The 24,780-nt window shown below is 35.7% G+C and overlaps 1 protein-coding gene and 1 non-coding gene across 4 annotated transcripts in view; one reads left to right on the plus strand and one right to left on the minus strand.

Annotated features, from left to right (window-relative positions):
• The window catches only part of GABRB1 (gamma-aminobutyric acid type A receptor beta1 subunit), a 397,306-nt gene that overhangs the window by 116,792 nt on the left and 255,734 nt on the right, over positions 1-24,780 (minus strand). The gene's annotated exons all lie outside the window — the stretch shown is intronic.
• On the plus strand, positions 4,724-4,827 carry LOC112625646. The gene has a single exon (XR_003119726.1). It is a non-coding gene; the product is annotated as a small nucleolar RNA U13 (small nucleolar RNA).

Below are 24,780 nucleotides of genomic sequence, written 5' to 3' on the forward strand. Positions count from 1 at the left end.
TTACCACATGTGCATTATTTATTATTTATAATAGCCTTATTATGTTGAAGCCTTTTCCACTCCAATATCAAAGATAAGAAAATTAACATCTCACTGGATTAATAAATTTTTCCAAGTTTACATAGTCTATGGTAATGCTGAGATTAAAACCCAGATATACTAGATTCAAGGGTTAAGGTCTCTCCAGTTATTGTAGTTGGGCCAGATGAATCTAAGCAGAGATTTGCTTCAGTAAAATTTCTTCCATGAGCAGTAAAACAAAGTACAAATATTAAAAGTTGACCTTACCATACCTTTAGTATTTATTTAGTTATCAATAATTTATGACATTCATTACCCAATCCATAGTGAGTATAAAATGATATATGACTAACCAGGAATGTAAGCATTGGCTACAGCAATTAAAAACATCCAGCTACATATTCATGCTGTCATATATATGTATATACAGTAATACTGTAAGGTCTCAAGAGAGAAGATGGGGTCACTGTCTACTAGTTTTATATAATAGGTAAGGTGTGCTTATTTCTCATTTGGAACTACTACCTTTGACATTTTCTTAGAAATCCAGATCTCTTACATCAGATAAATATTTCCATTATTAAGAAAGCCTAAATATCACTCACAATTGCAATGCAAGACAGTTTAATTCTACACTTATTTGGTTGGCGGCAACTTGGACACAATATGCCTTAACCTAGGTTTATGATAACTCATGAACGCAGGTATGATGCAGGTGGAATGTGGTATGGAATAGGAAGGAAAAGAGAGTTATTATATGCATGTACAAGTTCAATGCTTGATACATAGTAAGCACTCGATTAACAGTAGCTGCTATCATTTTCAGTGAATATGCTTCCAAAGTAATAAAAAATACATATAACGTTGCTATTACAAATACATTGCAAAATTAACACATGGCCATATTAAAACATCTGGAAAATACAGAAAATTATAGATAAGAGAAAAAAATGACCCATAATGTCATTACCACAGTTTTATTATTAATTTCTTTTCTTCTTAAAGTTGAAGTTATATTGTATGTAACAATTTCATTTGCTGCTTTGGTCAACCTATAGGTAAGAACTTTCCTAAGTCTTAGGTATGCTCCACGGACATAATTTTAAAGGACACTACACTCCATGACTTACTTAACAATTCAGTCACTGGGAGATATCATTAAATGTTCTTTAGGATGCTTTAAAAAAATCACACTGAGTAAATAGCATTCTTATGGCTATTCTTATTTTTTGATTTCATATTTCTGCTTACTTTCCCTCCTCTCTTTTGCAGACTTAGTGCTGAATGCTAATGACACTCTTAGTGCAATCCCAGGCAGTCATTTTCAGGTAATTAGCTACACACCAAATGTTGCATAAATGGGCCCATTATTATTCACTTCTGTTGGGGCAGGGTGATTCATGAACCACTTTATAATTATGAAGATCAGTCCATAAATCAGAGTAGGGGATTGAGGGTGGGCAAAATTTTTTTTTAAAGGATTAATAAGGACTAGGACAATAGTAATTAACAGGCTCTTGTCCAAGTTCCAGTATCAGTGTTAGTCATGTTTTACCATGAATGTCTGACTGAGTTCAAGACATACTATTTTTCCTAAATTGTATCATTATACACATATGTCTATGAAGCATAAGAGTATGCATTTAATTTCTACCATATTTAATACTTTCTATTAACCAATAAGCTGAAATATGTATTAGGGAGCAGAAATAAAATGAGGCTTCCCCCTCAAATTAAAGCATCTATATTCTTATCATCTTGATTATTAGGAATTTCTGTAGCGGACAAATTGTAAGGAATTAAAACAACAGCAATGGTTTCTTGATCTTTTGGCTAAGGTGAAGTGTGGTATCTTTTCTTATCAATTTAAAACAATAGCAAGCCCTAAGCATTCAGAAACGACCTAGATATTAAAGTAAAAGTAGAAGCCAAAGAAAATGTTTACCTGGAATGGAATACCACGACTTGGAATCAGCAAGTGCAGGATAATTAAACAAGGAAGTAAGACCTAGAGCAAATACATGAATCTCTTTCACAGTTACTACTTTTTTGGTTTATTTGCAAACCTATTCTATTGCTTTGCCACATGATTCTCTTTCCTAGAACAAAGAACTGATACATTTACTGAGAGGTAATCAGTCATTTTGAAATGGTATTCCTCAAGGAGTAAACTAAGATTCAAGAGTGATGGAGCATTAACATACTGTGTTGTTTGAGAACAATGGCTTTATGCTGACAAAAAACAAACAAAACCAAAACCAAACAGGACAGAAGTATAAATTGTGCAAAATTCCCAGCTCCCTAAGGGGATAAAAGCAGGCCCAGGACATTTATTTTCTATTTAAATAAGCAATAAAGAAAACAAATAACTTGAAATTAGTGGAGAAACACTACTTCTAGAACAACGATTAGCATTGTAGTATGTCTTTTCATTTTTCCCCTATGTATGTGGACTTTTTGCATACTTGTAATCATACATAGGATTCTGTTTCCTTCCCATTGAATCTTAATATCAGATACATTTTCCTCATCGGCATCAGGATTGTAATTTTTTCAATGGGAAACAGTATAAGTTGAACATTTAGGTGGCTTTCAATTTCATCAGTTTAAAATGAAACTAAAACGTTTTCATGAATGTATTATTTTTCCACATTTTGGATTATTTTTCTAGCTAGTATCTAACAAATAGGATTATTATACCCAAAGATACAAAAATGTATACGTCAAAAATGCTTTCTTCAAGGGTTGTGCTAAATTATAGTGCAAAATATTATTAATTTTCTTCACTGGTTCTCAATTGGATGTTATAATATTTTTGTTCATTAAATAGATGAAAAATGGTACTTTTGTGATTTTAATTTTTTAATTACTAACAGGATGAAGGGTTTCTAATATAATTGTTTACAAGCTGCATTTGAAACTATTCTTTCTCTAGATACCAAAATTATTAGAGATATATCAATATATCAACTTATGACTAAAAGAATATCAGTAATAATATTAATTATCAGGCAGGAATAAAGAGTATCCCAATATAGATTAACTTTGGTGTTGTCTTATTCAGTTATGTAGATGAATGAATTTGTGTTGCTGAATTTAATATCTTTGTTGACATATATTTTTATTGTTTCTTGTTAAACTTTTTTGGAAGAAGATATAAGTTATAGAAATAAAAAATTAAAATAAGGCCTGTGCTGCTTTTCAGAGTTCACAATGAACACCATCAAAAGAAAGCTAATGGAGAGGTGATCATATATTCTAAAAGACAAAAATAGGAAGAGGATTTTGTATATTTTCAAGTTAATAATTAAGCACTCCAGATATCATGCTAACAATAAAACATGATTTCTGTCTCTGTGCTTTTGTGAGCATAAATCCCTAAAAATGGCCATATTTAAAAGCTACAAAACAAAGTTAGTTTTATTTTCTATTCATTTTTATAGGTCCAGTGTTAAATAGGTAAATTCTGGAGGAGTCAGTATATCAGCAAAACACTATTTTTTAAAAATAAGAAATGGTATTTATTTCTATAACAAAGAAATTATAAATTAATGTAATGAGAGATCATTTTCTAGCTATCTGAGATTGGCCAAGATTGTCTGGTGACATTGAATTTTTGTGTCCCTTTGGGAAAATTAGGAGTTATACTCTTGGTGAGAAAATAAATGGATGCATCCACCATGGTAAACATTTTGACAACATCTTGATTCAGTGATTACCTCTTGACTCAGTCACTATACTTCCATTTCCCGACTCACTGCACACAAGGAAACATAAGTAGAGGTGTTCCTCAAGCACTCCTTGTAAAAGCAAAATGAGTAAACATAAAAATGGTCCAGCAAAGCTAAATAGATACACACCTCTAGTGTATATACAGTGGATTACTTTACAGCAGTTAAAATGAATAAAATAGGTCTACCTGTATGAACATGGGTATGTCTTACATAGTGTTGTGTGGAAAACAAACAAACAAAACAAGAAGAGATGCTTACCAAAACTATATTTATTTAAAATTTTATAAGAATGAAACATTAGCATATATGCCTTAGGGAATCACATATGTGTAGCAAATTTTTAAAAATGTACACATTTAAAGGATACCCAATAATTTTAGAATAGTGGTTATCTCTAGGGAGGGAGAGGTAGAGGAAGGAAAAAATATAGGATGGGATGAAGGTGGTATTGGAATAATTTAAAATTCCTCCTCCCATCATTGGTTCCTTCCTTCCTTTTTTCCTCCCTCCTTTCCTTCCTCTTTTCCACCCTCCTTTCTCCTCTACCCTTCTCCTATCTCTACCCTGCAACTCCCATCTCTACTTCACACCTTCTACCTTCTATCTTCTATCTCTATCTCACCCTGCACCTTCTTCCCACTGTTCCTCTCCCTCCCACCCCAAATCCTCCCCCTTCTCCTACCCCACCCCTCCCCTCCCCATCCCTCTTTTCTCTTTCCTCCCCTTCCCTTCTTCTTCTTTTTTTTTTTTTTTGTCAATTGTGTTATTTATTTTATTTTATTTCACTTTAAGTTCTGGGCTACATGTGCAGAATGTGCAGGTTTGTTACATCCTGTCTTTTGTCCATCTTTCCATCGTTCTTTCTTTAAAGGAAGCTGAAGCAAATAGGGCAACATGTTATATTTTTAACCTCTCCGTTACTTTCCAATTTGATATCCTTAGACAAACAGATAAATCCTCAAATGAAGATCCTTTTGTAGTACATGAGCATGATGATTTAATTTCCACACCCAGGTGTAAGACATGCCTCTCTCAAACCTTGTTATGAGGTCAGCACATTACCCTTCTGATATTTTAAAATATCCCAAAATAACTCCACTTACACTCTTATTTTAAATGTTACTTTGAACTGGGCATAGCCACCTTCCTGTCCCCAGTTCGAGTTACAACAGGAAAAGTAAAGGAACACAAAGATTATCTCTCCATCACATTGACTCTATACCTAACCGGTATTTAATACTGGGTGATGATTATGATCTTTCAAAATGAGTTCCTTCAATGAAGAAATTCATCAACTTACGTGGATCTTGGTGTTTGAAACTGACATATATTTCTCCACATTTCTCATTATTGCAATTACATGTTTATTTATTTGGTAACTTGTTTCTCGTGTGACTTCCACCTGAATAGATGGGAAGTACCCCATAGGAAATGATCTCATAATGATCCATTTACTAGGGCTCAGTGTCTGACACAGAATTGATGTGTAAGGTAATGAAATTAATATGGAAATTAAGGAAACACTGAAATCATTATTTTTCTTTTTTTTATTTTTTTTATTTTTTAATTTATTTATTATTATTATACTTTAAGTTGTAGGGTACATGTGCATAACGTGCAGGTTTGTTACATATGTATACTTGTGCCATGTTGGTCTATTTTTCTAAAGAAGAAAGAAGACAACCAGTATGATGTCTTCATTAAAAAATTATGCCACTGTTGCTTGGAAAATATATTCATGGTAAAGATCCATTTTCTTTATCCTGACTAAATTCTCATTAAAAATCATTTTGAGTCCATTGGTTAAATAAACAACCACAGATCATTGTCAGTTGAACGATTTCCAGGGCCACGAAACTACTAAAAGTATGCTTAAATTAGGCTAGATATTTTAGGACCTCCCAATTGTTAAATTGTACACACTCTGTGGCTTGAGGGAGAGGCGGCTAAAACACTGGTATACACATTGAATAGTCTAAGCATAAACATGGGTTAAGGTCCTACTTCTTCCCTTACTATTAGGAATACAAATAGATTAGGGCCTCAAAGTACAAAATGTTGGTTTCTTTTCAAGAAACAAAATGATTGTCCTTGCCAAAAGAATAAATGAATGAGGCTTTCAGTGATTAATCTGTCTGAGTTTCCTCCCACATTAAGTGAGTGAACCAGTGGCTGGACCTTTCTATGAGAAAAGCAAGTATTTACATGGTACAAGAGGATTTCTGTTTTTAACCATTAAAGCATCATTTTTTGATTAGTGCCATTAGAATGTTAACTTCATGAACAATTAAAAATTAATATTTTCTAGCAGATTTTAGTAGCTCCATACATAAAATCCAGGGGAAGATAAATGAAGCCATATGGTTCTGATTCACTGCTAGTGTTACAAACCATTGTGAATTTGATCACAATCCAATTTGTACTTCAAATATCATCTAAATTTGATTAATTTCCATTTGTAACATTGTAAACTGGAAAAATTATGTCAAAAGCAATTTGTTTAGAAAACAATCAGAGATAAGAGACAGTCTATGAAATGAAAGAATGTACAAATCAAACATCTGACAAGGGGTTAATATCTAAAATATCTAAGGAACTCATGCAAATCAATAGTAAGAAAATAAGTAACCCAGTTAAAAGATGGGCAAAGGATTTGAATGGATACTTCTCAAAAGGAGACAAATAACCAACATGTATATGAAAAAAATGTTCAATATCACTAATTATTAGAGGTGCAAATTAAAATCAAAATATTACCTCACATCCTTTAGAATGGTTATTTTTGAAAAGATGAAAGATAAATGTTGGTGAGTTGTGGGGAAAAGAGAAGCCTAGCACACTGTTGGTGAGAATGTAAATTAGTACAGCCATTATGGAACCAGTATGGAAGTTCCTCAAAAAATTAAAAATAGAGCTACCGTATGATCCTGCAATCCCACTACTGGGTATATAGTCAAAGGAAACAAAATCAGTTGGTTGAAGAGATATCTGCATTCCCATGTTCATTGCAAGGATATGAAATCAACTAAGTGTCCATTAACAGTTGAATGGATAAAGAAAAAGTGGTGTACAGATACACAATGAAATACTATTCAGTTTTAAAAAAGAAGGAAGTCTTGTCATTTATAATAACATAGATAAACCTAGAGGACATTATGCTAAGTGAAATAAGCCAGGCCCAGAACAGCAAATGCCACAAGATTTCACTCATATGTGGAATCTAACAAGTTAAAGTCATAGAAGTAGAGAATAGAATGCTGATTACTAGGGACTGGGTGGGGATGGGGGATTAGAGAGATAATCAGTCACTCTAGTTAATAATAATGTATTCTTGAAAATTTCTAAAAGAGTAGATTTTTTTAAAATGATATGTGGGGTAACGCATATGTGAATTAGAACAATTTAGCCATTCCACAATGTATAGATATTTCAAAATAGCATGTTGTACATAATAAATATATAGTTTTTATTTGTCAGTTAAAAATAAATGATAAAAAGGTAACTTTAAATAAATCTGATCTTATATTTGTACCTTTAAGATAGAGTAAAAAATGAAGAAAATAAAGAAATGTTTAGAGAAGCATTAAAACTGAAACATACATGGACATATAGGAAGCTATTTCAAAAATAGTTTATCACAAGAAGTAACATGATGTTATTTCCTATATAGGTTTCATATATTTTTGATTAGCATCATTAGAATTTTATATATATATATATATAGAGAGAGAGAGAGAGAGCACCTTCAACATTCACCTTAAACATTTAAAGTGTAATTTAAACTATCAACATTGTTCTTTATTAAAGATTAATAATGCAAATTTATTCATGTTTATTTCAATTTGTGTGCAAATACATTATTTATACTGCAAGAAGGCTGTGGCTTCTAAAATTCAATTTCAAATAAATTACAAAATTCCCAGAGGTTCTGTGGTTTTTTTTTTTTTTGGAGTAGTCAAACTTTTAAAATAAAGTTTTAGTAACTAGAAATTCGGAGTAAATAAATGTGCATTTCTTCTGATCTTCCCTTTCCTACCACCAACTCTCAAACTAAAAACAACAAAACAAATTTCTAAATACACGGTATTCGTAAAGAACATGTGAGCACATAGCACATACATTGTTAAAGTTAAAAAATGTACTTTTTTTTTTTCCAGTGTGAATAAGAAATTTATTTGAAGAAAGCATAGGAGAGCTAAGAAGGAGCTCCTTGTGCTGCTTCTTACTCTCAGAGGAATTCCATATCCTTCTGCCTAAAGCTGCTTCATAAAGACTTTCTTTCAAGTAACTGAAGGTCATTTTGTCTGCCAGTGCATTCAAATTTAAAAGTAATATTTATCATGAATTCCCTTTTATATGTATGCATAGGTAATAACACCACAGGTACTTGTTTTTTTTTTTTTTTTAATATACTTTAAGTTCTAGGGTACATGTGCACAATGTGCAGGTTTGTTACATATGTATACATGTGCCATGTTGATGTGCTGCACCCATTAACTCATCATTTACATTAGGTATATCTCCTAATGCTATCCTTCCCTGCCCCTCCAACAATAGGACCCGGTGTGTGATGTTCCCCTTCCCAAGTCCAAGTGACCTCATTGTTCAATTCCCACCTATGAGTGTGAACATGCAGTGTTTGGTTTTCTGTTCTTGCCATAGTTTGCTGAGAATGATGGTTTCCAGCTGCATCCATGTCCCTACAAAGGACATGAACTCACCCTTTTTTATGGCTGCATAGTATTCCATGGTGTATATGTGCCACATTTTGTTAATCCAGTCTGTCGCCAATGGACATTTGGGTTGGTTCCAAGTCTTTGCTATTGTGAATAGTGCCGCAATAAACATACGTGTGCATGTGTCTTTATAGCAGCATGACTGTTAATCCTCTGGGTGTATCCCCAGTAATGGGATGGCTGGGTCAAATGGTATTTCTAGTTCTAGATCCTTGAGGAATCGCCACACTGTTTTCCACAATGGTTGAACTAGTTTACAATCCCACCAACAGTGTAAAAGTGTTCCTATTTCTCCACATCCTCTCCAGCACCTGTTGTTTCCTGATTTTTTAATGATTGCCATTCTAACTGGTGTGAGATGGTATCTCATGGTGGTTTTGATTTGCATTTCTCTGATGGCCAGTGATGATGAGCATTTTTTCATGTGTCTGTTGGCTGTATACATGTCTTCTTTTGAGAAATGTCTGTTCATATCCTTTGCCCACTTTTTGATGGGGTTGTTTTTTTCCTTGATTGAGTTCTTTGTAGGTTCTGGATATTAGCCCTTTGTCAGATGAGTAGATTGCAAAAATGTTCTCCCATTCTGTAGGTTGCCTGTTCACTCTGATGGTAGTTTCTTTTGCTGTGCAGAAGCTCTTTAGTTTAATTAGATCCCATTTGTCAATTTTGGCTTTTGTTGCCGTTGCTTTTGGTGTTTCAGACATGAAGTCCTTGCCCATGCCTATGTCCTGAATGGTATTACCTAGGTTTTCTTCTAGGGTTTTTATGGTTTTAGGTCTAACATTTAAGTCTCTAATCCATCTTGAATTAATTTTCGTATAAGGAGTAAGGAAAGGATCCAGTTTCAGCTTTCTACTTATGGCTAGTCAATTTTCCCAGCACCATTTATTAAATAGGGAATCCTTTCCCATTTCTTGTTTTTTTCAGGTTTTGTCAAAGATCAGATGGCTGTAGATGTGTAGTATTATTTCTGAGGGCTCTGTTCTGTTCCATTGGTCTATATCTCTGTTTTGGTACCAGTACCATGCTGTTTTGGTTACTGTAGCCTTGTAGTATAGTTTGAAGTCAGGTAGCATGATGCCTCCAGCTTTGTTCATTTGGCTTAGGATTGTCTTGGCAATGCGGGGTCTTTTTTGGTTCCAATATGAACTTTAAAGCGGTTTTTTCCAATTCTGTGAAGAAAGTCATCTGTAGCTTAATGGGGATGGCATTGAATCTATAAATTACCTTGGGCAGTATGGCCATTTTCACAATATTGATTCTTCCTATCCATGAGCATAGTATGTTCTTCCATTTGTTTGTGTCCTCTTTTATTTCACTGAGCAGTGGTTTGCAGTTCTCCTTGAAGAGGTCCTGTACATCCCTTGTAAGTTGGATTCCTAAGTATTTCAAGGGAAATGATACATAGAACTTTGCCTAGGTTATATTAAACATAATTAATTTCTGTGATCATTACACTTCAGGATAACAAAAGTCACGATAACCATTTTCAGATTTATGGAAACCTGAAATTGGAACCTGCATGTTCCAATTAACTCCCGTAATTAATTAATCTGAATGAAAGGCTCTTTTGGTACCTTGCCTATTTAAATGAATAAACAAATTGTGAAGTCCTATTATACAAGAACTGCATAAATTAGAGCTACATTTTAGTAGAGATCATTATTCTACTGAGTAAATTCAAAATCTTGTACCCAGAAAATCTTATTTTTAAACCTAATTGTTAATTAAGAAAATATTGTACAATAAACACATAGAGCTTAATTTTGAATATTCCTTATGCATCATAATTTGAGTTTAAAAACATGACTCACAGCAAAGGGTTCTTGAATTTTGTATATTTAAAAATATTTAAATGCAGTTTATTGAGTTAATATTTGTGAATCTTATATTAATTATTAGTAGTCTTACAGTAAATGATATATTCAGAAATATGCAGAACTTGTAATATCACTTATGAAAATAGGTTTTTCTAATAAAAGTAAGTAAAAATAACATTCCTCTCTTGAGTCATTTCCTAAAATTTCACATTCAAATTTTCTATAAATAAGTTGCTCCATTTAAAGGCTACATTTAATACAGCAACTAGAAATAGGAAAATGGAAGAAACCGTACTAAGCACTTTGCATATATTATGTTTTTAAATCCTCACAGTATCTCTCCTGTACATTGGGAATTGTTGGATCAAAAGAGAAATCTTAGTATATCAGAGGAGGGAAACATATGACCATGAATTTTGTGCTATGTTTAATCTTGATCTGTGGCAAAGTACAGATCTGAATGTATAAGCACTCTACATTTCTTTATATTTGTAATTCAGAAAGGGCTTTACCTTTCATTCTGCAGGAAAAAAAAATTGTGAAAGATTTTGTAATGAACCAAAAAGATGACCAGATGTCTAGTAGACAAAATTGTCTCACCTTCACTGTCTATGAATTATTTTGGAACTGTCTACATTATTTAAAAATGATAGAAATGTAACAAATTTCTACCTGTAGAATTGCAATTGCAATTGATTATTGCCCTGTGAATATTGGCCAGTTTTGCCAATTTGCATATATTTGTAAATTCTTTTCAGTATGCTATGTTTTTTCAGTATACTACGTCTTTTCAGCATATGTGGTCCTTGGATTCTCCTTTGAATGAGCTGTAGCATCTTACTAAATCTCTCATTAATTAATGGGTTAATTGAAATCTCTTTTTTTTTCTTTTTTGAGACATGGTCTAGCTCAGTTGCCCATTCTGGAGTGCAGTGGTGTGATCATGGCTCACTACAGCCTCAACTTCCTGGGCTCAAGTGATCTCCTGACCTTTAGTCTTCCAAGTAGCTGGGACTACAGGCATGCACCACCATGTCTGCCTAATTTTTTATTGTAGAGATGGGTGTCTCAGTATGTTGTCCAGGCTGGTCTTGAATTTCTGGGTTCAAGCAATCTTCCTGCCTTGAATTACCAAAGTGTTGGAATTACAGGTGTGAGCCACCATGTCCAACCTCATTAAAATCTTTAATCCATGTTTGTTTTATACTTTTACATGAATTTATCTCTTTAAACTGATTGCCCATGAACTGTTTTTGAGGTAATCCACTATAATATGCAATGGATTTATTTAACAGAGCCAGGTAAAATGTGTTGCCAGAATAGTGTATCTTATTAGGAGATTTAAGCTTGGTATGTCTTTTTGGTTCCCAGAAATGAAACCCAAGAGGCAACAGAACCTAATTTTGCTGACTGAATTTCTCTATTTTTCTTCCCTCTACTGATTTTTGTTTCCGGTTTGCTTATAGCCACTGGCTTATTCTCCATTGGTGACAGCAATGACTGGGAATTTGGTTTCATGATCTGATCATCTAGTGATTTATACAAATGGCTAACAGATTATAGAGACGTGAGTTCCATACTCTTTGGGCGACAGGTAACAGAGAGATTGGTTTGTTTACATATACATACATATATACACACACATATATATACACATATGCGTATGTGTGTATATATATGTATATGTATATCCTCTTTGTCCATTTTGAGCTTAAATCAACTAAGAATCTTGTATTCAATGGAATGGAAAGCTGTTTGATATTTGGACCATGAGTTTTTGGGTTTCGATGTTTACTATCAACCTGTGGCAAAAGTGCTGATCTGAATTTATAAGCACACTAAGTGACTTTGTGCCTGTATCAAAATATCTCATGTACCCCATAAATATATACACCTACTATGTACCCACAAATATTAAAAATAAAAAATTTAGAAAGGTCTTTACCTCTCATTGTATGAGAGCATTGACAAATTATATTATAAAGACTCAATATAAAGGCGCTGTGTCTTGATTGATTTAGATAAATAAGTGCTAATATAAATAAAATATGCTAACATTAATACTACATAATATTCAAGATTATGAAAAATATAAATTTGTGTTTAAATAAACTGGACCATTATTCTGACAAACTTTATGCAAATAGTAATTATGTTTTGTGATATGTCAGCTTGAAGATAATTTTTACAATGTTCCGTTTAAAGCCTAGGACTGATATTGAATTTAATTAATGAATAATCATTGGATACTTAGATAATTTCTAAGGTAGAATACTTAAACATTGATTACTAAGCATGCTTTTATATTTATGTACATTTGCTTCCTTTTTATGCTGTAGAGTGGTTGTAGCTTTGGGGCATGTTAATGAGTGTGTTTATTTTAGTCACTTTAAAAAGATGTTAAAAGAATATATATGGTCATATAAATTTGTGTTATATGTTTCCATAAGTTCTGCTAGTCAGCTGAAATACTTATGTACAATGGACAATTTTCAATATTACACTCCCTAGTTTTCTTTGTGAAATACAAGTTCATTACTTTGGTTAAAAGTTATAATTAATAGGACGGAGACTATTTTAGAAGCAATAGAAACAAAGAAATACAACTTATGTGTGTGTCTTTATTATTCAAGAAATAAAAAAGGTTTATCCTAAAGTCATGGTTCTTAAAATTTTGATCTCGGATTCATTTATACTTTATTTATTTATTTCTTTATTTTGAGACAGAGTCTTGCTGGAGTGCAGTGGCGCCATCTCTGCTCACTGCAAGCTCCACCTCCTGGGTTCATGCCATTCTCCTGCCTCAGCCTCCTGAGTATCTGGGATTACAGGCGCCCGCCACCAGGCCCAGCTAATTTTTTTGTATTTTTAGTAGAAATGGGGTTTCACTGTGTGAGCCGAGATGGTCTCGATCTCCTGATCTCGTCATCCGCCCGCCTGGGCTTCCCAAAGTGTTGGGATTACAGGCGTGAGCCTTCGTGCCCGGCCCATTTATACTCTTAAATGACTATAAAACTGGCACCCATGACCCTATCTTAACTAAATGTTCAAATCTTTGATAAGTTTTTTATTTTTCCATTTCTAAATCAGTTTATGTCTATATCTATATATATTTTTTGCATTTAAAATTATTTTTTATTTTCCCAGAGTGCTCCTGAAAATCTTAAAGTCATTTTGTAAGGATTGCACATGAGAAGTTTTTAAGTAAGAAAATGTGCTTAGGACCAGGCGCAATGGCTCATGCCTGTAATCCCAGCACTTAGGGGGGTCAAGGTAAGTGGATCACCAGTGGTCAGGAGTTTGAGACCAGCCTGAGTAACATGGAGAAATCTCTATCTCTATTAAAGTACAAAATTAGCCAGGCGTGGTGGCATATGCCTGTAATCCCAGCTACTTGGGAGGCTGAGGCAGGAGAATCGCTTGAACCTGGGAGGCGGACGTTGTGGTGAGCCGAGATCACACCATTGCACTCCAGCCTGGGTGACAAGAGCGAAACTGCATCTCAAAAAACAAACAAACCAAGAAAAACAACAACAACAACAAAAAACTATGTACTTACTCTGCCCCCAAATTTGTATAAGTAAAATATTATTAATAAAAATATTGCAGAGTGTTCATGCTATGATTTAAATGTTTGTCCCCTCCAAAACTCATGTTGAAATTTAATTGCTATTGTAACAATATTAAAAGGTTGGACTATTAAGAGGTGATTTGGCCATGAGGGCTCCACCCTCAAGAATTGATGAATAACATTATCATGAGAGTGGGCTCATTATAAAAGAGGGATTTCAGCCCCCTCCCTCCCTCTCTCTCTTCCTCTATCTCTTACCCTTTCTTGTCCTTTCATCTTTACCCATGGAATGACATAGCAAGAAGGCCCTTGCCAGATGCCAGGCCCTCCTCAATCTTGGATTTTGCAGCCTCTAGTGCCATGAGTCAATAAATTTCTGTTCACAATAAATTACCCAATCTGTGATAGTCTCTTATAGCAGCCCCCAAACAAATTAAGACAGGAGGTTTTATGGGAAGTCCCTGGAAATTTCTCAATGTCTTTGCTTTCCGTAAATTCTTTTAAGCTCGGGGGATATACTGTATAAAACTCTTTTCAAAATAGCTTTTCTAGCTTTTCTGTTTATTAGAGCCCTCAAGGGGCTTTGCCTAAAGATATTAAGTAACAACAGTAAAGTATTTTCAACTATAATTTCTGTTATTTTTATAAGCACATTTTTTAAAGTAAACTTTTTAAAAGTATACTTGTCCATGTATTAGTTCATTTTCACTCTGCTGATAAAGACATACCTGAGACTGGGTAATTTATAAAAGAAAGGGGTTTATTGGACTTACAGTTCCACATGCTGGGGAGGCCTCACAATCATGGTGGAAAGTGAAAGGTACGTCTCATATGGTGGCAGACAAGGGAAGAGAGCTTGTGCAGGAAAACTCCCTCTTATAATGACTCTCAGATCTCATAAGGCTTACTCACTACCACAAGAACAGCATGGGAAAGGCCTGCACCCATGATTCAATTACCTCCCACTGGGTCCCACCCATAACACTTGGGAATTCCAGATGAGATTTGGGTGGGAAGAAAACCAAACCATATCATTCCACCCCTGTCCCCTCCCAAATCTCATGTCCTCACATTTCAAAACCAATCATACCTTCCCAACAGTCCCCAAAAGTCTTAACTCATTTCAGCATTAACTCAAAAGTCCACAGTCTAAAGTCTCATCTGAGACAAGGCAAATCCCTTCCACCTATAAGCCTATAAAATCAAAAGCAAGTTAGTCACTTCCTAGATACAGTGGGGGTACAGGCATTGGATAAATACACCCATTCTAAATGGGAAACACTGGCCAAAACAAAGGGGCTACAGGGTCCATGCTAGTCTGAAATCCAGCAAGGCACTCAAATCTTACAGCTCCAAAATGATCTCCTTTGACTCCATGTCTCACATCCAGATCACACTGATGAAAGAGATGGCTTCCCATGGTCTTGGGTGGCTCTTCCTCTGTGGCTTTGATGGGTATAGCCCCCTCCTAGTTGATTTCATGGGCTGGCATTGAGTGTTTTCAGCTTTTCCAGGCACATGGTGCAAACTGTTGGTGGATCTACCATTCTGCAACCTGGAGGACAGTGGCCCTTTTCTCACAGCTTCACTAGGCAGTGCCCCATATGGACTCTGTGAGGCCTCTGACAACACATTTCCCTTCCACACTGCCCTAGCAGAGGTTCTCCATGAAGGCCCCAGCCCTGCAGCAAACTTCTGCCTGTGCATCCAGGCATTTCCATATATCTTCTGAAATCTGGGCGGAGGTTCCCAAACCTCAATTCTTGACCTCTGTGCACCCACTGGCTCAACATCATGTGGAAGCTGCCAAGGCCGGGGGCTTCTGTCCTCTGGAGCAACAGCCTGAGCTGTACCTTGCCCCATTTTAGTCATGGCTAGAGTGACTGGGACACAGGGCACCAAGACCCTAGACTACACACAGTAGGGGGACCCTGTGCCCATTCCAGGAAACCATTTCCTCCTAGGCCTCCTAGCCCTTGATGGGAGGGGCTGCCGTGAAGACCTCTGAAATGCCCCGGAGACATTTTCCCCATTGTCTTGGGGATTCACTGGGCTCCTCATGACTTATGCAAATTTCTGCAGTCAGCCTGAATTTCTCCTCAGAAAATGGGTTTTTCTTTTCTATCACATTGTCAGGCTGCAAATTTTCTAAACTTTTATGCTCTGCTTCCCTTATGAAACTGAATATCTTTACCAGAACCCAAGTCACCTTTTGAATGCTTTGCTGCTTAGAGATTTCTTCCACCATATACCCTAAATTATCTCTCTTGAGTTCAAAGTTCCACAGATCTCTAGGGCAGGGGCCAAATGCCACCAGCATCTTTGCTAAAACATAACAAGAGTCACCTTTTATCCAGTTCCGAAAAAGTACCTCCTCTCCATCTGAGACCACCTCAGTCTGCACCTTATTGCCCATATCGCTATCAGGCCTTTGGTCAAAGCTATTCAACAAGTCTCCAGGAAATTCCAAATTTTCCCACATTTTCCTGTCTTCTTCTGAGCCCTCCAAAGTGTCCCAATCCCTGCCTGTTACCCGGTTCCAAAGTTGCTTCCACATTTTTGAATGTCTCTTTAGCAACGCCTCACTCTACTGGTACCAATGACTGTATTAGTCTGTTTTTATGCTGCTGATAAAGGCATACCCGAGACTGGGCAATTTACAAAAGAAAGACAATTTATTGGAGTTACATTTCCACGTGGTGGAGGAGGCCTCACAATCATGGTGGAAAGTGAAAGTCATGCCTCCACATGGTGGCAGACAAGTGAAGAGAGCTTGTGCAGGAAGACTACCTCTTATAATAACCATCAGATCTCAGGAGACTTACTATCATGAGAACAGCAACGGAAAGAACTGCCCCCATGATTCAATTACCTCCCACTGGGTCCCTTCCACAACACTTGGGAATTCAAGATAAGATCTGGGTGGAGACACAGCCAAACCATATCAATCCACAACTGCATTTCATTAATTTGAATCTAACAAATCTAGATAGCAAGTTTTCATCCTATTCCCACATATGCTATAGAGATCTACTTGTAGGCAAAATTGTGAAGTAGAGAGGAGTCAGCATTTCTCACTGCTTTTGGGGATCGTGTGCCTCATTTATTAGCTTTTCTTACTCTCGGCACAACTTAAAAGTGCCCTGAATCACATTCTCCAAAAGTTCTCAATATTCTTTACCATGTTATTTCTACTTCTGGGTAATGAAATGCCATAACATAGTTTAAATGTAATGGTTATAAAAGTCCAAGGCTCAAAATGGTTAAGACACTAATGAAGTTAGGTTTTCAGGTAGTTTGTATCTTGTTATGATTTAATTTATCATCCCAGGCTATACATACAGGGAGGTAAGGTGAATAAAGCATCTTATATCATACGTGGGTTTCCATCACTCATCCAGTACGCCCCTATAATTTTGGCAGTTAAATCAGCTAATTGGAAGACCATGCTCCTTCCAATACTATTTTAGTGTGTGACCAATTTGCCATGGTGAGCATAAATCAGATCAAATACCAAATAGAAAAAGAAATTCCGTGTGGTGGAGTCAGACTAATTTTCCTAGAATCCAGGCTGAAGGTTGAGGACAGATGGTGTAGGTTCACATCATTTGGTTTGTTATAATCTATGAAAACTCTTCCCCACCCGTAATAACGATTTCAACTTGTAATTACTACTATTTCAGGTTTGACTGCAACTATGATGTAATGAGATTGCTGTGTCAGTTGGATCTGATTTCAAAGAGATAATGCACATTTTCCTTTCTGAATGAGTTCATTTAAAATAATAGGTTCAAAATGGAAACAAAAACTGGCAGAAATAAAGGCTCTTGAAAACATGGCATTCCTTTAGTTTTCACTCAGATAGCATGGGGAATTGAAAGGGTCTCTGTGGACTGATGGTCTCTGTTTCACATCATCACAGATAATAATGGATCCTCAGGGAAGAGTCAAAAAATTGGTCTGTTGCTGATGCGCATGTCTCCCTGGCTCAGAAGCAAAAAACAAACTCAGGCCCAAAAAAAGAGGCTTGTGCTGATTTTTTCACTTGTTCACTCATATATATTGATCATCTTTACAATAAGGTGCTATGCTAGTAAATATATTTTAAAAATATAAGATGTACATAAGATGTATATACTATTAGAAGTATAGGATATGGATGTAATTTTTGTGGTTAAGAATGTGAACTCTAGGTAGACTGCTTGTCTCCATAGCCAGGCTCCATCAGCTGTTGACCTTGGGCAAGTTACCTGACTTCTCTGGACTCAGTTTCCTCTTTTCTCAGTTGTGATAATTTTAGTACTTAAGTAAAATAACACCTATAAAGCATTTAAAGTTGCCATGAAAGACTAGGATTCAATAAACATTTGCTATAATGAATGATGATGATTAAATTACTTACCACAAGGTGCCTCCAAATCACTAAACATCCCAGTCATAGACTTAATACATTACAGGAGCTGCTAGACTTTAGGAAAACATTATTAAGATAGAAGCCCTGGCCAGGCATCGTGGCTCATGCCTGTAATCCCAGCATTTTGGGAGTCTGAGGCGGACAGATCATGAGGTCAGGAGATCAAGACCATCCTGGCTAATGCGGTGAAACCCCATTACTACTAAAAGTACAAAAAATTAGCCAAGTGTGGTGGCAGGTGCCTGTAGTCTCAGCTACTTGGGAGGCTAAGGCAGGAGAATCACTTGAACTCAGGAGGTGGAGGTTGCAGTGAGCCGAGATCGTGTCACTGCACTCCAGCCTGGGCGACTGAGCGAGACTCCATCTCAATAGTAATAATAATAATAATGATAATAATAATAATAAGCCCTGTTCTCAAGGTTCAAGATGCTAACAATCTTGTGGGTGGTGCAGACATACTACATCAGTGTTCTGTGATTAGTGCTACACTAGACGAGTACATGCTGATTTGTTGCCTATCTACTGCCGCATAACAAACTACTCCAAAAATTAGTAGCTTAAAACAACAAATGTGTTATTTCACAGATTTTGTGAGCCAACAAACTGGGCTTGATGTAGTTTAGTGCCTCTGCCTCAAGACCTTTCACAAGGTTGCAATCAAGTTGCTGGCTGGGACTGTGGTCATATCTGAAAGCTCCACTGAATGATGATTCATACTCAAGCTCATTTACTAGGTTGTTGGTAGGGTTAAGTTCCTCATATGCTGTTGGACTGAGAACCTCAATATCTTGCTGGCAGTTGGAGACCTCTCTCTGTTTCTTGTCACACAGGCATGTCCATAGGGAAACTCTCAACTGGCTTCCATTAGAGCAAGTGAAAAACAGCAAGGGCCAGCTGGCTAGAAGTCAGGCTTTTAAAACCTGATCGAGATGTGACATTGTATCACTTGTGCTATATTCTATCCATATGAAGTAAGTCCAAACTCAAAGGAAAGGAATTACACATTGATGTGAATACCAGAAAGTGAGGATCATTGAAATCCATTTTAGATGCTGTCGAACACAAAGTACAGTGGTGAAACAAACAGCAGAGATAGAAAGACTTTAAAAGTAGACCAGCATGATCTGGGTTTTTAAAGGATAAATAATTATTCACTGGAAAGGTATGGGGGAATGGCATTCTAGGTAGAGAGAATAAAAAACGTGCAGAAACGTGAAAAAAAACCGATAGGATCAGATGTCATAGAAGAAGTTATATTGATGCCATAATAACTTCTAGGTATACTAACAAGCAAACTTCCCACAGCGCCATAGAACAGAAAGGCTCATGGACAAAATTAAAATGCTTGAATCGTGTGATGTAGTAAATCAAATTAAAACACAGAAGCAAAGGGAAAGATACCGGGAAAGCTACTTTTATGATAGGGTGCAACCAGGTATAAGAACCTCAGTATACGTTTCTCTCTCTCTCTCACCTCAGACTTTCCCAATGATAGTGTGATTATGAGGACCAGAGTTGAGGTTCAAGCAACATAGCTCACAGAAGATACTCTGGGCCAGTAAGGTGTAGGGAAAGATGTAGTTTAAACATAGCTGTGTCTTGGCAATGAATCCCCTGAACAGCCATGAGTTTTTCTTGTATTTATTGGGAAGAGAACATGTGGGGTCAGAAATGGTCCTTTAGGGTGTTGCTAATGGGTGGCCATGTTTGAGGGCATTGCAGTTATCAATTGATGATTAAGACTTTGATCTTTCTATCTGTAAGTAACACTCTTGTTAGTGCAATCAATTTTTCTATTGAATTTTTTCTTTGGCATATCACATGTTATTAATTTATTGTCTATATTGAGCATGTCGTATGAATTCTGCCTTTGTTTCACAAGGTACTTGCTTACTCATTACCTATGCTTAATTATCCTATGAATTTTACCTATACCCCATAAGCTACAGGTTTACTTACTATCTAAGCTCATTATTTCTTATAGATTTTATACAGTGTGTTCTTTTTTCTTGTCTTTTTAGCACAGTTGAATACAGCATATACACATTACATTAGGGAACTTGAAGTGTTCTGGTGTAGCAGGAGCACAGAGGGCTTATCAAGGAAGGGCAGGATATAAATGTAGAAAGGTAGAGAAGGCTTTGTATGGAAACATGGACTTTATCCTGCAGGCAATGGAGAGTCACTGAAGGATGCAAGCAGAAATAGAACTGTATTAGAAATATCACAATATATTTATATAAAATATTAAAGTAAAAATAATGTATGATAAACTGAACTCAAGCAACTATTCCAAATCTTTGTTTTTCTTAAGTCCCCTAAAAGGTAGCCCGCAGAGGCTGGGCGCAGTGGCTCACACCTGTAATTCCAGCACTTTGGGAGGCCGAGGCGGGTGGATCATGAGGTCAGGAGATCGAGACCATCCTGGCTAACACGGTGAAACTCTGTCTCTACTAAAATTACAAAAAATTAGCCGGGCATGGTGGCGGTTGCCTGTAGTCCCAGCTACTCGGGAGCAGAAGAATGGCGCGAACCCGGAGGCTGAGCTTGCAGTGAGGGAAGATTGCGCCACTGTGCTCCAGCCTGAGTGACAGAGAGAGACTTCATCTCAAAAAAAAAAAAAAAAAAAAGCCACCAGATATGGAACATTGCCCAGAAGATAACCTCAAGAAGAAAGAATCCTCTTCCCCTCATCTACAAATGCCTTTATACCCAAACTTAGTGTCTTGTTTGAAACAAAATCCTCAATTGTTTTAACAATCCTATCCACCTCTCCAGTATCAAGACCTTATCAATCAATTATCTATCCCATCTCTCACTTCTATCTGTCCTTTTCTCATAGTTTCTCCACTTTTGCCTCTAAACATGTTCAGGGCGTTACGATACAGACAAACATGTAAACAAATGAAAAACTCAAACCAAACAATAATTACAAAACTCTTTCCTTAACCATGCCTCCTGTTCTAGCTACTGCCTTCCCTCTCTCTCTTCCCTTCTTGAAAGAGCGATATGCTCCTTCTACAGCACATAGTTCAGCCCAATTACTGCACACAACCTTCTATAATCAGAGGTCTCCACTGAGTGTTCTATTGTCAAGTACCATGGACACCTTTCTATTCTTACCTTACTGAACATCTCTGAACCTTCCTTTGTTCTGTTTGCAACATCTTACCATTCCAATATTAATTAATGAATTAAGTAAAATCTTTGGTATATGCTTATTTTATATTGGCATGAGAGTTATGATTTTACTTTTATAAATTTGATTGAATACACTGAAAAGATTTTTCTTTCTTTTGTAATCAGAAGTATAGGTAAGATTTGTAAAGAAAATAATTTCCTCACCATGTAATTTAATACCAGCATTAATAAACATCTCACCCTTTGACAATACTGAACTAGATTACTGGGTTTTTTTTGGTTTCTTTTTATTCTTAGTTGCTATTCCCAGTCACTTGTGAAAGTTAAAAGCTGGGGCTACTACAACTAGTTATATATGGTTGTGATCTTCAAGAGCAGATATCTGAATAAAATGAAAAACAAGAAAGCTAAAAAGTATATATGTGCTAGCATGGATGTGGGGTTTATAAGCCCACCCAGGTTGGTAGGGGTGGGAGAGGATTCTCAGCAAAGACTACAGGTAGAACAGAGAGACCTGTGTTTCAGGCATTGGTAGATGGGCTGTGAGAGAATTTATAAATGTGTCATGCAAGGCTCTTAGAGACCCAAAAGAACATGTGTCTTAGAAAATTGGAATAGTGTAGTATGATTAAATATAGTTTTTAAAATTGTTTAACTGATAAATAATTGTGGATATTTGTAGGGTACAAGGTGAGGTTTTGATTTATGCTTCTATTATAGAAAAAGTCAATCAATTAATTAGCATATTCATTTTATGAATTCATCATTTTTTAATGATGATAACATTAAATATTCTAGCAATAGTACATATTAAGTATTAATACATAATACATTATATTAACTGTGGTCACCATGCACTACAATCACTAAAACTTATTCTCCCAGTTTAACTGGAAGTTTGTATCCTTTGATCAACATTTTGTCTTTCTCCATCCGTTTGTCTTTCTCTCCGCTCAGTCACCTTTTTACTCTCTTTTACTATGAGATCGATTTTTTAAAATCCATATATAAATGACATCATATAGTATTTGTCTTTCTGTGTTTGGATTATTTCACTTAACATAGACTTCTAGTTCCATCCATTTGTTACAAGTAACAGATATTTTTAAAAGCTAAATGGTATTACATTGTATATATACCACATTTTCTTTATCCATTCATATATTGATAGGCACTTAGATTGCTTCCATATCTTGGCTATTGTGAATAATGTTAAAATAAACATAGAAGTGCAGATATCTCTTCAACATACTGATTTAAAGTCCTTTGGATATATATTCAGCAATGAGACTACTAGATTATATGGGAATTTTATTTACAATTTTTTTAAGGAACCCCCATACATTTTCCAAAATGATTGTATTAATTTACATTCCCACCAATGGTGTAAAAGGATTTCCTTTTGTCCACGTCCTTGCCAAAACATATTATCATTTGTCTTTTTTATAACAGCCATTTTAATAAGCATGAGGTCATATCTCATTGAAGTTTTAATTTGTATTTCCCTTATGACTAGCAATGTTGAGCATTTTTTAACGTTTCTCTTGACCAGTTGAATCTCTTCTTTTGAGAAATGTCTGTTCTCATCTTTTGTTCATTTTTTAATCAGATTATTTGTTTCCTTGCTACTGTGCTATTTGAGTTCTTTATATATATTGGATATTAGCCCTTTGTCAGATATATGGTTTGTAAATATTGTTTTCCCAGTCAATAGGTTGTCTCTTCACTCTGTTAATTGTTTACTTTTCTGTGCAGAAGCTGTTCAGGCCAGAAAGAACTGGAAGGAAAATTCAGAAAGCTGAAAAAAAAAAAGTACCTGTCAACCAAAATACAATAACCAGTAATTCTGTTCTTCAAAAATAAAGGGAAGGCTGGGCATAGTGGCTCATGCCCATAATCCAGCACTTTGGGAGGCTAAGGTAGAAGAATTTCTTGATCCCAGAAGTTTGAGATGAGCCTGGCAATTTAGCAAGACTCATTTCTAAAAAAAAAAAAAAAAAAAAAAAAGATAAAAAAATTTCATAGTGGCACACACCTGTAGTCTTAGCTTCTTAGGAGGCAGAGGTGGGAGGATCTCTTAAGCCCAAGTGCTTGAGGTAACAGTGAACTGTGATCATGGCACTGCACTCTAGCCTCGGTGACAGGGCAAGGTGCTGTCTCAAAAAATTAAATTAAATTTAAAAAGTGTCTGGGGACAGTGGGATAAAAAATTTCTCAAACAGCTGAAATAATGTATCACTATTGCACCTACTTATAAGAAATGCTGAAAGGAACCCTTGAAGCTGAAAGAAAAGATTGCTAAGTAACAACATACATATATATATATTATATTATATATATAATATATATATACACACATATATATAAAATCACTGGTAATAGTAAGTATATAGAGCATTCTTATAATGTAATAGCGGTGTGAAAATCAACTATATCTCTAGTATAAAGGGCAAAAGACAAAAATATTACAAATAACTATAGCTGCAGTAATGTGTTTAAGGGACACAAATTAAAAAAATACAAAATATGTCAACAAAACAAACGGTGGGCAGGAAGAGAATAAAAGGGTAGAGTTTATGCAAGTGACCAAAGTTAAGCTGTTTTCAGCTTAACATAGCCTGTTATTAGTATAAGATATTTTAAGTAATTTTTATAATAACCACAAAAGAAAAACCCTCTGTAGCTACACAAAAGACAAAGTTTTCAAAGCATACCTCTAGAGAAGATCATACACCACAGAGGAAAATATCAGGAGAGAAAGAAAAAAAAATAAAAAAAATAAAAAACAAAGAATCTACAAATTAACCAGAAACAATTAACAAAATGTCAATAGTAAGTCCTAAAATGTTAATTGTTACTTCAAATGTAAATAGATGGAATTCTCCAACCCAAAGACGTCAAGTGACTGAATGGCAAAAAAAAAAAAAAAAAAAAAAAAGACCCAAATAATATACTGCCTACAGAAAACTCATTTCACCTCTAAAGAGTGACTGAATGAATTAAGGAAATAAAAAGACAAGACCAAACTACATTCTGCATTCAGGAAACTCACTTCATCTCTAAGGACACACAGAAATTGAAAATTAAGGGATAGGGCCAGGTGCGGTGGCTCATGCCTGTAATCCCAGCACTTTGGGAGGCCAAGGCGGGCGGATCACGAGGTCAGGAGATGGAGACTATCCTGGCAAACACGGTGAAACCCCGTCTCTTCTACTAAAAATACAAAAAAATTGGCCAGGCATGGTGGCGGGTGCCTGTAGTCCCAGTTTCTAGGGAGGCTGAGGCAGGAGAATGGCATGAACCCAGGAGGTGGCAAAGCTTGCAGTGAGCGCAGATCTCACCA

The sequence above is a fragment of the Theropithecus gelada genome, chromosome 5 (genome assembly GCF_003255815.1).
Source record: "Theropithecus gelada isolate Dixy chromosome 5, Tgel_1.0, whole genome shotgun sequence".
NCBI lineage: Eukaryota > Metazoa > Chordata > Mammalia > Primates > Cercopithecidae > Theropithecus > Theropithecus gelada.